At 41.6% G+C, this 13216-nt stretch overlaps 1 long non-coding RNA gene across 1 annotated transcript in view; it reads right to left on the reverse strand.

Annotated features, from left to right (window-relative positions):
* Nucleotides 1-1357: 1357 nt before the first annotated feature.
* The window catches only part of LOC109304599, a 26045-nt gene continuing 14186 nt past the window's right edge, over nt 1358-13216 (reverse strand). Inside the window, exons 2-3 of the long non-coding RNA XR_002099430.1 lie at nt 7387-7510; nt 1358-2139 (exon numbers count right to left, since the gene is read on the reverse strand). This is a non-coding gene — a long non-coding RNA (uncharacterized LOC109304599). The remainder of the gene's footprint in view (nt 2140-7386; nt 7511-13216) is intronic.

A 13216-nucleotide genomic window follows, 5' to 3' on the forward strand; every position in this document is an offset into this window, starting at 1 on the left:
TGGTATAAATCTAGAAGTTACTAGAGTGGCACTGAGGGAAAATAACTGGGGTTATTGAAATGAAAACTGTGATATAATCCAGTTCCCTGGCTGGGCTGAGAAAAAGTGTGTGAAGTGAGAGCAAAGAATTCATGACCAGAATATGATTATCAGTGGGCGTGTCTACACACGTGCATTTACTGAACAGTAACTGAAATTACTGCACAGTACGGAAGCATGTCTACATGTACATGCTCATACTGTGCAGTAAATGTGGTGACTTATGCCAATTTGTGCATAGATTTGATACTTGTATTACTTAGTACCAGGTCAGTCCACTCACAGTGTTAATGCGCATTAATGCTTGCATGTGTAGATGCCAGCCTATTCCCACCTTCTGCGCAATAATTTACTGTACAGTAAATTTAAGCCAGCATAAATGCATGTGTAGACATGCCCAGTTACATGGTTTTCCACTTTGCATTTCCTGCTACTACCCTGCTGCTGTTAACATTCTGAAAAGGAAGGAAGGAAGGAAGGAAAAAGAATTGCAAAAGAAAAAAGGAATGTGTGGAAACAGGAAATATAGAATTGTATTTTGTTTTCTAGTTTACATTTCATATTTTTATCATAAAGTTTATTCTGCATTATGTGTTAACATTTTAGCAGTTAATACAACTTTTTCTGATGCATTATTTCCTCATTTAAGAATGTATTTAAAATGCAGACAAATTCTGAATCTATTATCTTACTTACTGTTTATTATTTTTATTATGATGTTTCAAAAATTGACGTTGAAGTCTTTCATTCAGTCCAAAATTGATTTAGGGGCTCAATAATGTATGTAGCAATGTGAGACAGTCAAATAAATTTGGAAAGGAACATTCCATTAGACAAGATCACAAATGTATAAAAACTTTCTGAAACCCTCAGAACATACGCTTAGGAATTCTTATGTTGAATCTGTAATTATATAATTGCACATTCACTAAATGTTTGTGGCCTTGAAGGGCTTTTTCAGCTTCCTGCCCACTCATCTCTGAAGGTGCTCCCAGGTCACTCAAATTCCCAGTCATATTCTGCTTTGATTTTTTCTTAATGTTTGAAGCTTGAAAAATTGCTCTGCAGCTTTGAATGTTGCAATTAGCAGATGTCTCAGAAGCAGTGCAGACAGCTAGAGGGTAATTTAATAATTCTGATTCAAACCAAACTGAATGAAGAAGAGAGTATGTGACACCCTTGTCATATTCATTGGGCCACTTTGCAAACCAGTGGGCAACACTGATTCACCAGTGGTGCATGCCTTAGACCCCCGGTTCATGCCAGAGGCTGGAGGAGGAGGTGGCAGTGGCAGAGGGAGTCTTTACATGGTCAGCCCTGAAGGGTGAGCAGGGGGAGAGGGGAGACTATGTAAACACTCCCTGAATCCATCATTCTTGATGGACAATTAGCTAGTAGCACATAAGGAACTACATTCACAACTAGGGGGCAAGGAAAGGTGGATCTAGATGATCTGTACAATGTGATGAATTTCTAAACTTCTGTTAACAATCAGCAGGATGATTCCTTCCATCTATTATTACTGACAATTTTTTTTTAAAAGGTTTCATTATTTAGCAGGGAAAATACTAAAGACCAGCTTCTGCTACAAGGAACTTCCCTATACTTACACTGATCACTGAAGGCCAAGGGAAAATTGTCACCCCAGCACTGTCACAGCAGTCCCAACACCTTTTCTTCCTGCCTTCACACAGCCTAGGAAGCAAGGCCAGACCACAAAAAGAAAGCAAAGCCATGTCCCCATGTACCAAGTAGCTAAGCTGGCTGGCCATCCCAGATACTTTATACTTCACAAAGAGGAATCTCAATGTGCCTCCTGTCTCTCTATGTCTTAGAAACTCCAGTAGCCATTCTGGTGCTCTTCCTATCTATTCTATGGATTGTATGTTAATGCCATGCTTGAACTGAAAGCTGAGCAGCAGTAAAAAAAATACTTCATGGAGGTTTTTTTCTTTTAATTTGTTTATGTTCCATTTTTATTTGTGGGCTTTTGCTTTTCTTTGGTGTTTTGCACCCATTGACTGATTTACAGTAGATATTGTCATAAGGGTCCTTTCCCTCATTTGCTGGGTTTCTGGTGGACTTGGATGAAGAGAGAGGCTGAAATAAAATGAATAGTAAGATTTAAAATATGTCTATACTACACTCTTGCTATGAGTGTCAGGCTATAACTAAATACAATAGCTCATGTACCCAAAGCAGTCTAGCCACAAGAGACAGGGAAGGAAACAAACAGCCTGGAGTAGTGGAAGAACAGGCTAAGGATTGGTTAGAGAAGCTGGAAATTTTCAAGGCAGCAGGACTGAATAGGATAGTCCCTAAGGTACTGAAGGAACTGGCTGAGGTAATTTCAGACCCATTAAGATAAATGCTCTGAGAACTCATGGAGATCTAGTAAGGTCCCTGATGAGAAACTGGGAAGAGAGCAGTGGATGTGATATAACTTGACTTCAGCAAGGCTTTTGACACAGTCTCCCACAATATTCTTATTACTAAGCTAAAGAAGTACAGATTAGATGAAAGTACTGTAAACTGGATACACATATTTACCCAAATCCAAGACAACTGTCAATTTAAGATGAGACATCCCCCCACCACCACCTTCAATAATTAGATTTTCTACATGGAAAATGTATAAACTTGTTACAATTTTCTGTGTATAGAATCTAATTATTGTAGGGTTGTCTTAAATTCATCCGTCCACTGCTGCAGTGGGGGAAGCAGTGGCAAGGGGACAGGTGATGGGACACAGGTGGTGCGGGAGAAAGTAGGGCGGCAAGCAGTGGAGGAGGCAGTAGGGGGCAGGCAGTGAGATGGCCGGGGGCAGGAGGCAATAGGTGGCAGGGGGAGGTAATAGAGGACAGGCAGTGGGAGGTCAGACAATGAGGGAAAGCGAGGGGTAGGTGGTGGGACAGGTGCGGGGCCTGTGAGCAATGGCCTCAAACTGCAGCCAAGGAAATTTAGGTTGGAGATTAGGAAGAACTTTCTAACTCTGAGGGTGGTTAAACCCTGGAACCGCCTACCTAGAGAAGTTGTGGAGTTTTCATCCCTGGAAATTTTCATAAGCGGGTTAGACTGGTATTTGACCAGGACGTTTTAGTCTGGGATGATCCTGGGAGGCTAGACTAGATGACCTCAAGTGGTGCCTATGATCCTAAAAACTCAGAGCTCCATGTCAGGTAATTTACTCTGCCTCCAAGCTACTTTGCTCTTCTCAACAGAAAAAAATTCTCTTATGTAGATTTCCACAGGTACTAGACTAAGTAGCTTTAGATTGTATCACAATGTAAAATATAGATATCCATAAAATATTCTTGTGTTAGGCAGACTGCCTCTTGACACTTGTAGGGAGGTAGATGTGGCTCTGTTAAACTTTAGATTATATTAATGTTTATTGGATTTTTAGACAATGTGGTCTCCCCTTATAACATCTGATCTCCTTTAATATTATGCTACACGCAAGCCTCCTGGTGCAAGGAAACATCATTAAAAAAAAACCCCAAAGTCTCTAATCTTTTGTGTAAGATTCCACTTTATTGAGTAAAACCACTAGAAGCAAGAAACATAATATCTACTTCTGAAGGTACCCACAAGGACTCCATTTTTCACTCTAAGAATGCTATTATACACACTGAATATCAAAACTTTATTCATGTCTGTATCACAGAATTCCACTGACATGGAGGAGGGCTCCATCTACTCACTGTAGCAAAGCACTTAACGAAAGCAATTATTCTTAGATGATAAAATCTCAGTTCTTTCATTATACCTTGTGAAACACCCATTAAAAACCTCAGATGTTTCAGAAATTAAAATGTATTAATAGGAATGTAATTAAGTACTTATTGCTTTTGTCATTTAAAATAAGTTAACCAGATGGCAAGAAAAAAATCTCAGAAAGTGGCTTTCAATGAACAATTTAGACTTAATTAATATACAGGACCTAGCTCATTAAATCTAAGTTAAATGTTTATTTGAGACAAATTGTAACCTCTGTTGTATTATAGTCTCCTTTTTCCTTGGCTGGCAAAGTGACAAATGACACTTTTGAAAGCTAACAAACAGTATTATAGGTTCTTCCTCTATAACCTTATGATCCCCTCCACTGCAGAAAAAGGACGACAGCAAGCAAAAGCAAATTGATATGCTAATGCCCCCAAAGCAGCAAAATGCATCATCCTTTCCTCCAAACCAGTAAAAAATCACCAACCTTTGTGCTTCTGTGAGAACCAAAGGAAATACTTTGGTAAGGAGCATTCATTCTGTTTAATGTGCCCATTTCTAGCACAGTGGGGGTCCAGATGGATATTGTCATGGTAATTTAAACTGCCACTAGTTAGAATAATACCCACTCCCCCTTCCTTGGAGGAAAGTTGCATGGACAAGGAAAGCAGAACTAATGCCAGTGGAAAGCTGGACATCATGACTGGCATAAAGCAGAGGTGGTGTGTCCTTTCTCTGAAGAACCAAGAATCCACAGAGGTCTCAAAAGACACACTTTCTTGTCCACAATCTCACTTAACTCCTAGTGGAAAAATTCCATGTATCCATGAGAAGAGTTTCACAGAAAATCTTGAACTTTTGCCTTCCTTGTTGTAGGTCTGCTAGGCAAGGGAATGAAGTAACCCACAAAGTATTACATTACAAAAATAAGTTACTAATAGAGGTACTGTTAGTCCTACACACTTAAATATCCACTGAGAACTGTCTCTTGTCTCCAGATGCTGACTTGTTACCTGGCCAATTCATTTTTCAAAAAAAAATCTCCTGAAATAATCCAATATGCCACTAATCACCTGCAGCCTGACACCAGGTCAACATGGAGATCATGCAATGTTAGGGAGTTTCTACATTTATATACCAGCACAAGGCCAAGCTTACATAAATATCAGAAAACGAGTCCTTAATGAGTTATTTAGTGGGTGCATCTACACAAGATGCTTTACTGCACAGTAGTGTAGTTTACTGTGCAATAAATATGTGTGTCTACACATGCATATGCTTACTGCACAGTAAACCTCACCAATCAAGAGTAAATTTGCTACCTGCAAATGCAAGTAGCAAATTTACTTTTGATTAGTAAGGGCACAGTAGCACTTGTGTAGATGCCTGACCTGGAGCAAATCCAGACTCCAAGCCCCCCACTCTGAGATTGCAATTGGGGAGTTGGGGCTGGAAGATGCTTATGTCCTAGTCCCCACTTCACTATCACGATCAGAGACCTGGGGGCTGGGGAACCCTTACCTCCCAGCCCAAGCCCCATGACTGTGGAGATCGGGCTAGGAAATAAGGCTTTCCCAGTGCCAGCCCTACAGTTGTAGATCTGGCACTGGGAGCGCTCTGCTAGCAGGGGCTGGGGAACCTGTTCCCTGCTCAGTTTTATGAGTGCTGGGTGGGGAACAGGCAAGGGAGCTCATGGAGCTAAACAGGAAACAGGCTCCCCAGCCTCGACTCCATAATCATGGAGCAAGGGCTAGTGATGGCATGCAGCTGCGGGCAGTGTCCTCAGAAGGCAGGGCATGGCAGGTGAGTGCCTGGAAGCCTCCTCCCCAGGAGAAGCTGGCACAGCTGGTGGCCAGTAGTCTCTTGGGTGGCTGCACTTCGTGGTGGGGGATGGGGCTACAGAGCTGGTGCAGCAGGTGCTGGCCCAGGCTCCCTAAGCTGCTGGTGGAGACTGTAGCTGGGGAGCTTGGTGGGATGGGCTGCTGGATGCCTGAGTGGCCCTCCCCTGGTGATGTGTCACCATGGGTACCAAGCCAGGGCGGGGACTCAGGCAGGCTACCTGTGCTGCTGTAGACAGCATGGCTGTGGCCTGGGTCCTGGGGCACAATAACATCTGTCATTGGCCACATAAAGGCCATGGACTTATGAGCACTTCCAGAATGAAAATTGTGGTTGTTGATGGCAACCTAATGTGCTGCAACACCTTGACCTTAATGCAGCATTGCCACGCTGACTGGTTGTGCCCACACTCCTGTATCCAGTCTGACAACCCCTCATAGACATGGGTCTTGGAGCACCCACCCAGCTCAAACTGGGTGCACTGCACCTCCATCTTGCCCCACAGCACCACAAAGTCACCAGTCTCCTTCTGCTACCATTTGGGGATCCGGATGGTGGGCACATGGATGGACACAGATGTCAGTGAGGATGAGGCCTTCTTGGGTCCCATGCCAGCTCTCTGGGCTGCAGTGCAACAATCCCTGTGTTGCCAAGTTGGGGCAGCTACCTGCAGCACCCAGTGCAGGGGCCCAGCATAGGAGTGACATCCATGTGGCTAACACAATGCCACACACCACCTGCAGGCTCAGACCAGAAGCTGCCTGCAGCTGGGCCTGGGTGCTGGCAGGCCTGGCTGGAGCCTGCAGCAGCCTGAAGACCTGGATATTGTGGGCCTGACAGGTGCGCAGCACTGTGGCACCAAGCAGTGGTGCCAGGATGCAGGCAGGCTGGTAAGGCTAGCCTGCAGCCTAAGGGACACAGGGCCTGGAGTTGACTTAGGCTGCCTGGTGGTGTGCCCCAGGGCTCAAAATGCCCACAGGCTTTTAAAGGCTGAGGCAGGGGAGGCCATAGAGGCAGCCCAGCCCTAGGACAGGAAAGGCTCACAGTCCAGAGCCCTGGGGCTTGCCTGAGGCTGGCCCCCTAGTGGTAGGGCTGACCTGGGAGTAAATTTGCTCCTGGGCCACATCTACATGTGTGTTACTGCATAGTAACTAATCACAAGTTAATTTGATACCTGCATTTGCAGGTATCAAATTTACTTGTGATTAGTGTTTCTTACTGCACAGTAAGCATGTGCATATGTAGACGCATGTGTTTACTGTGCAGTAAACTACACTACTGTGTAGTTATGCATCTTATGTAGACATACCCCTGTGCCTACATTTGCAGCTGCAAGTGTATTTTATTGTCTGTGACTGAGTGGTCTTACGGTATTTCTGTTTGTGTAGAAACACTGGAGGCTATACTGATTTTAATGACAGGCAGAGGGAGTGCAAAGAGATTGGTTGGTCCCTTCTCCCTCCCACTTCATGGAGTTTTATTTGTTTCTTTGCTTGCTTGCTTTGTTTTGTTTTATCTTGTTTAAAAAAAAACATTTCTGATTTTGAGCTGACAGCAGAGGAGAGAGACTAAAATTCTGAAGAAAGTCTAATAGTGTTTTTTTCCCCAACCCCATAAAAAATATGGAGAATCTTAGAACACGTTTTGAAGAGCTGTCCAAACTAATTCCTATATCTGTCTGATTCTGATACATCTGATTGAGGAAATCGTTTGAATCAAACTACTCTGATTTTCTGAGCCCACTATAAAGATAAAATATTTTCATAGTTTAAAATGTATTTCTACATATTGTGGAGAGGAGATGTCTGTATCAGCTCTGCCAGTCTGGGACAGAGATATCCATTAGTTACAGGCTGGTTCTAGGTCCATGGGATCTTCACTTGCACAAATCCACCAGCACAAGAGTCTTCTGCAGAGCATTAAGAAGGCAGAAGCCCTATTAGTGAATGTGGATGTGGTAAGGCACAACTTCATGGCCTGCCCATCAGTTGGGAGTCTGCATAGAAAGAGCACTGTTTAAAGTAATCATTGCTGTATTATTTGGAGACTTATATTATGAATGTTGTGATATCTATTGCATCTTGACACTAGACATGATACAAAAGGCGCAATTAAATTAGAACCAAAATGCAGTTGTTCCACAATGTACAATTCTAACTCTACTGCACATTAGCACATCCCGCAAAAACCATGTTAATGCACAGTAGATTACTCCAATGGGCATTAAGCATCACCTAAAAAGCATTCATCTGTGCTAATGCGCAGTAGCACTGATTATGGTGCATTAAGTTAGTACCTGTTATTATAGGTTTTAAATATAATGCACCATAATTATGGCATATTTATGAACATGTAGACATGCCCTCTAGATTTTATTAACATAGTTCTGAATTCATTGTTTGTAATTTATAGGAAAAGTGGTCTCTTCCTTTAAAATTCATTATTTCAGTGATTTCCTTGACAGCCCTCGGTGAAACAAAACCTAGGACACATCTAGATATATTACATTTTTTCTTTACCTGTCAGTAAAACACTATGAATTTTTATATTTGTGCATGTGTCAGTGAAAGGATCCCTGTGGAAAGAGCCTTTTTTAAACTGACTAATGGAAATTAGTAATTGATGTAAATAGCCTGTATCTACAGCTGACATAAAAACACCACGAGCATCTTAGATCCCAGCATGTAGAATTTGATAGGGCTAGGATGGAATAAAAGTATTTCTCCCTGGTGACAAAAGAATGTTCTGTGAAGAACATATGGATGTGTATTTAACTATAACATATTCCTATATAATTTGATCATTATTCTAACTTTCCCTTTCTAACTCAAGACTTATCAGCATGATAACAAAGTTTGCAAAACCTTCTTGGGTTCTCTTGAAATTATATCAGCCAAATTAAATCTATTGTGTTTTGAAACATTGTTTTTCCTGGTGTAGCATTAAAAAATGCTTCAATTTTTCCTCTACAAGCTAATTTATGTGGAAACCTCAGAACCAGCTTCTAAGCAGCTCTGAAATGGTGCTCATCTAAAGCAATTACAGCTTCAATTAACTGCAATTTAATCTGAGAAATGTCCCTGCTTGAAAAACCTGAAGATTTCCTTTTAATTCAAAAAAGAATGTCTGACTGCACTGTAAACAACGCAAACACTTTGAAATACTCATTAAATGCTGACAATGAAATAATTGAACTTTGACCCTCTTCTCTTCCAGATGTCAAGGTTGATGCCATATAATTCAAGTCTGTGTCCTTTTGTTTGTCTAGAAAATTATCATTTTTTTTTTTATATATCAAACTGCTACAAACAAATGAGTTTGAATAAATAGGATTTCTAAAGCACAACCTCTTCCCTGCCCATGGAGCTTGTCATGGAGTTTGAAGAAAAGGCAGTGAGACTGGCAAAGACCTTTTGCATCTGAAGTTTAATAAAGATTTTGACTCAAAAGAATTATCATCTGAGAAGACTAACGCAAAATAAATCCAAGAGGCACCCAAGTAAGGCTCAGTGGGCAAAAAAGAAAATAGTGAAAGCATGAACCAAACAACAAGACTGTGTCTTTATTATATATATTTAAATTCAAGTAATTAACTCCCAGATCTGAACACATAGGTTAGTCCTACTGAATCAGTATTGTGTGTGCATGTATGTCTGGTGAGCATAATTGATGCAATTGCTCCACTTTACCATTTGGTTTCTTTCTAAGATGACAAAAAAAGGGCAAATGTTCTTTCTTAGGGAAACTGTGCTAACTACAAGACAATTATGTGCTTTCCCTCAGAAGTAGGCTCAAAGATCTACATAAGTGGCGTGAAAAGCCACCTATTCCACAAACTTTTGCTGTGTAACTACTACTTACCCATCTAAAGATGGAAATGGGTTTGGCACTTCTGCCTTACAGTACACTTCCACTTTCCGATGGATGATTGTAACTTTTAGAATCTGAATCTGTTGCAAATTCTCAAAGAATTCAAGCATTGTGATTGTTCTGCAGTATCCACTTGTTGTTTTGTAGTGTCACTGAATGTTTCTTCTGGTATAATTGTTTATTACAATATTTGGTGGGGAAAAATAACAAAAAGGTAAAACACCTAGTGCAAGCAAATTTATTAAAAATTTGAAATATTCTCAATTCTTGAAGTATTTTCCCACCTGTAGTTAATATACATTTTTTCTAACAAATGTCTGTGCTGCAGGTTTGAGTCTCAGCTGGTAAAAGCCAATGTGGCTTGTATTAATTCAAGGGAGATAAGCTAATTTACTCTAGCTGCTGGTCTGGGGCACTAATTCCTTAGCTATATAACTTAAAACACCTCACGCTGATTGGATTTATGGTTAATTGATTGGTAGTTTTCTGTGTCTACCTTCCTATCTTACTTAGAGAGAGATTCTATATTTGCTTTTTCGTGATGAACTGTTTGTGACTTATTTTCCTGTAGGTTGTTTGCACAGCCTGCGAGGCTTCTCTATGAGAGATTTTGTAATACTTCTCTCAAGTGCACTCTCTCCAGAGCTGCAGTTTGATATCTACTTAGTATGTCAGATCTTTTTTTTCCACCTCTGCCTAACCTTTGCTCTTTGCTTCTCCAATTACTACTTTTAATAATCTTCCTGCTTACTTCATAAAGCTCCATGGTTCCTCGTTATCCTATATATTGAAAGCTGAGCAAAAATACCTATTTTAAATTTCTGTGACTTCAGAATACTAACATACTTGCTTACCTTTTTCATTTGGTAGCACATCTATCTTATGTCCTAATTTTTCTCTTTCAGATTGTTTTCACAAAAGTCTTAATGTTTCCCTAGGCATTTCTAGCTACTATCATTCTCTTTCACTCTTTTTACCACTCTTATTTTGACCATACATACTGTGGACACATTCCCCACATACAGGGGCATACACTTTCAGTGGCATAGAAGTAGACACACAAATTTGTGCCACTACTTTTTGCCACTGTGCATGTCTCTGTATGCGGGCTTTCGTGGAGGGTAAAATGCCCCACTTCAGGGAAACTGATGTTTGGTCAATTCTTTCATCTCCCAGCATGCTGAAGAAGCCAAGGCAGAACTAGAGGAGAAGAGAGAAGGGCAAAAAAATTGCAGTCACAGAATCTCCTGGGAGGACCAAACGTCTGTATCCACTCGTGCATGCTTCTGTGGTGTGCACCACACCACTTTTTTTATGACATTTTATTTTGCTACCAGGATATACCAGTAGTAAAAATTGCCCCTATGCTGTGTAGGGCACATTTTAACATGTGATTTGTGGCACCACAGAGATTTGCAGTGCCACAAACTGCACGTGCCTGGATCCAGCCCATGTGTTTATTCTGTGGTGTCTCTTTCTTTTTCTATGCCACATATAACATTGGCTTTGTTTCCTTCTTTCCTTCAGCCCCATAAGCTGTTTAAATATTACGTGTTTACATTTTATTTCTAGTTTTAACTTTTGGGCTTCTGGTATTCTGGTTTTAAAAACTTTTCTCCCTTTTCTTTCATGTTCCCAGTTAATTATGTCACTCATGTCGAACCATCCAAGTTTTTCTTCAAAATTTAAAAATGTACCAATCAGGGTAATGATTTTTTCTGTCTTAGAAATGAAATCACTGTCTGGACTACATGTACATTAAGCACTCTCTCTAAAATGCTATTACAAAATATAAACAGAACAACTGGCGATGATCGTGTCTATTCTCACTGATTCCTGGCTTCACATTAGTTCCACCCTTCTCTTCCTGTCTTTCAGTGATGCTTCTGATGTAATTTCCTTCCAGGAACTACCTCTTCTAAAAATGTGCTTTCATACCTGAACTTTCCATCTTTCCCTTGGTCTTCACCTTGGGATACTGCCCTCAGTATACATCCTCAATGCATCCTGTCCTCATATGCATTTTTTCATGAATCCAAGCAGCTCTGGCTTTTAACTTGGGCATCCCATCTCATAATTTAACATCTCATCATCACTCTTCACTCATTCTCAACTTCAAGGAATTCACCTAAAAAAAAACCAAACAAACTTATTTCTGCAGTTTGCAACCATTAAAATCCATATTTCTGATCCACATGATGGATTTCTCGTACAATAAACTCTGTAAACTGCTAACTTAACTTTCCTAACAACATTTCTGCCTCACATTAAGCCCCTTTAACAGTTTTGCTTGCTGCAACTTGCAACCTTCATATCAGTTCTTCTCAAATCCTTCCATTACTTGTGAATATTCAACCAAGCTATTTAAATCTAAATTTAAATGTTCTCTTCTTAACATCTATTGATGTAATGCCTTTTCCTTGCTACAGCAATTGGTTTATCTTTAAGTTCTTCACCCCCCAATTTCTTCTGTATTCAGGCTTCACACATCAAGAAAGCATTGTATTTCTTCCATGTTTCACCCCAAGTCATTAAGAGCCCTGTATTCATTCTTGCCCAGGGCAGGGGGTCAAGCTAGATGATCTGCTCAGGTCCCCTCTGACCCTACTTCAATGAAACTATGAATATCATCAGTGAATAACATGGTCTTCCCAGTGGACACATCTACATGTTCAATTAACTTGAAGCAATAAACTCCAGATCAGTTTGAACCAGAGTAAATTAGTTCTGGATGCAGCATCTACACATGTACCTGGGACAGAAGCAATTTGAGCTGGGGTGGAGCAGTTTACACCAGAGATGAGAGCACAGTGGTCAGTCCCAGGCTCCAGGTGGTGGCATCAGGTAGCAAAGCGGCTGGCTGTGGCAAAAGGGTGCTGAAAGTGCAGAGCTGTGTGGCTAGGCAGCAGGCAGGAATCTTGCCCCCTACTGGCTGGGTTGACCAGGCACAATTTATGCCCACAGTCAGCATCTAATCGGCACATCCACACATGCAGGCACATGTGGATGGCAGCTCAAATAGAAGCTGTGCAAATTTGAGCTGGGACTTTTTGCCTCCGTCCACATGCCCAGACATGCACTTTGGTGTGGTGCAAGTTGTACCATATGGGGCAAAATAACCCTGCCTGGCTCCTCTTGGATCTCTAGCCAGGGGGAGCTAGAGCCTGGGCCCAGCCCCTGTGCTGGCCCCAGCAGTGTAAGAAGTTGCCTTGTCCTGGCCCCATCAATACAAAAAGCTGCCCAGTTATTTTTAACTGGGCTAACCTTCCATCATGCCCCATGTCTGGTTCTTTCCTCAGACTACTTTTTTAATCTTTTCATTGCAACATGGAGTTTCCTTCTCTTTCCTAACTCCCCTGGTTCTTTCACAATCTCTTCTGTCTGCTTTGCAAATATGTCTCTGAGCTTGTTCATTATTCCTTCTTGAAAGCTGTTCTATAACATCATAGTTTCATAGTTTCTAGGGTCGGAAGGGACCTGAGCAGATCATCGAGTCCGACCCCCTGCCATGGCAGGAAAGAGTACTGGGGTCAAATGACCCCAGCAAGGTGTACATCTAGCCTCCTCTTAAAGACCCCCAGGGTAGGAGCCAGCACCACTTCTCTTGGAAGTTGGTTCCAGATCCTAGCCGCCCTGCCCGTGAAGTAGCGCCTCCTGATATCTAGCCTAAATCTACCCTCTGCCAGCTTGTGACCGTTATTCCTGGTCACTCCTGGTCATGCTTGGGGGAACAGGGACTTCCCCA

This window comes from Gavialis gangeticus, unplaced genomic scaffold (assembly GCF_001723915.1).
Source record: "Gavialis gangeticus isolate Ggan-Ray unplaced genomic scaffold, GavGan_comp1, whole genome shotgun sequence".
In the NCBI taxonomy this organism is placed as follows: Eukaryota; Metazoa; Chordata; order Crocodylia; family Gavialidae; genus Gavialis; species Gavialis gangeticus.